Source organism: Vicia villosa, unplaced genomic scaffold (genome assembly GCF_029867415.1).
Source record: "Vicia villosa cultivar HV-30 ecotype Madison, WI unplaced genomic scaffold, Vvil1.0 ctg.000368F_1_1, whole genome shotgun sequence".
Classification (NCBI taxonomy): domain Eukaryota; kingdom Viridiplantae; phylum Streptophyta; class Magnoliopsida; order Fabales; family Fabaceae; genus Vicia; species Vicia villosa.
The window spans coordinates 577,953-579,684 of record NW_026705169.1 but is presented as its reverse complement, the minus strand read 5'-3'; the positions used below and the strand labels follow the sequence as shown (position 1 = coordinate 579,684).

The following is a 1,732-nucleotide window of genomic DNA, read 5'->3' as shown; positions in this document are numbered from 1 at the left end:
GTATGAATGAATTTATTTGGAAAGAGAAAAATAAATAAGGGTATGATAGGAAAAGTAACTCTAACAATCCACTATCTTGGTTGAAGAGCTTTTTGCTAAAATGACACTTAAAAAAGAACGGAGGGAGTATTATTTTGGCATCTTATTTTATACACTAAAACTAACTTAAAAAATATTATTAATTTCATTTTAGAAGCATAAATTTTCTTATATATTATACTCTTTTTAAAATCCAAAATTATAAAAAACTTTTTAGAACTATAAATTGAACCCCAAGAAGAGAAACAACACTTATATAAATTGATAAATAGAGAAGTTAAATTTAAAAAACTTAAAAATAAAGATTGTGATATAAAATAATATGTATTTGCTGGGCACATCCTAACTAAGTACTTGTATGTGATAGCCATTAACTCTCAAATGTATGAGTTTCATCACAAGATTTGAAAATGCAATGTATTTGACGGGAAATGCCCCAAGTATAAGAAAACAATTATTTGAGAAACCTGAGATTACTCTTTGACATTATGACAGTGTTTAGTTACTATCAAAAGAACATAAAAGGATATTATCATCGGCAAATTTCTTTCATTTCAATTTTATGATAACTTCAACATTATTCCAAATTGAAATTTGTTATGCACCAAACTAAACAATAATGAAAAGCAAAAGTACTTCACACAGTTCATAACTCTGCTAGAACATGCCGCATTCTGCTAAAACTTCTCATACTTATTGAACAACAGGTGCACAAAACCACTGCCAAACATTCAACTGCTGCAAGACTGAGGTTAAGTACCTATATTAAAAGAATGTAGCAATACCTAAACCAGTTTCCTTTGGTTTTCGTTTACAGACAGTCAAAGTGCCAGCCTATTTAAACTTCATGTGCTAACTTAGTACATCTTGTTTATAAATATAAGATTTTGTATTTGACCAGAACGATTTTACTCTCCTCCCTCCCAAAAATATTAATAAAGCTACCCATAATAAATAATTTTGAAGTATAATTTTAACTATCACGTTGTAATTCAGATCAATTTCAAAAGTAAAACAAAATTTTGCCCTTTGAAAACAGCAGGTGAAGCAACTGTAGCAGCTATCTTCTGCGCTTTGATTCTTTCCGCATCTCTGTCATGTAGCTCTTCATATTTGACTTCTCCCATAAGCTTAGCACAAGATCTTCCTTTGTTGCTTCATCTATTAATAACAGTCACCATATCAGTAAAAACACAAATTCTTAGTGCCTAAAGAAGGTTCATTGTGGAGAAATTGTAATCACCTATACTTCTCCATCTGTCATCAGGAAGACCAAGGGAGCTTTGTGTGTGATAAGAAGCATCTTCCCAAGAATAAGGCGACTTTTTCACCTTGTATGTCCAAAACCAACAGCCAGACCATAGCAGCAGCTGAATGGAGGACAGAATTAATGAATAGCAACACATAAAGCAATATTAGTTTTCAAAGTTCAGCACTACAAGAAGAGAACTATTCTCAGTCAAGCCTCAGTTCCAAAATGTTCTCAGACAAACTCCTCCACAACACAACCTGCAGACTGAAGTCACGACGCAAAACTTCACATCATCGACATCAACACAACAAAATCAAACTACACTACGGAAACACAAGTAAGGAGAAGTAGAATAAATATGAGAGAGTAACCACCATTCAAAATCAATAGGAGATCGAAGAGTGAAACCTGACTGATGTGCCAAACAGAGTGTATAATCAA

General features: G+C 32.5%; 1 long non-coding RNA gene across 1 annotated transcript; it reads right to left on the bottom strand.

Annotated features, from left to right (window-relative positions):
* Positions 1-616: 616 nt before the first annotated feature.
* LOC131627558 (uncharacterized) lies at positions 617-1,475 on the bottom strand. The gene is made up of 2 exons (XR_009291498.1): positions 1,283-1,475; positions 617-1,200 (listed from the first exon to the last, which is right to left on the bottom strand). It is a non-coding gene; the product is annotated as an uncharacterized LOC131627558 (long non-coding RNA).
* Between the last annotated feature and the right edge of the window lie 257 nt (positions 1,476-1,732).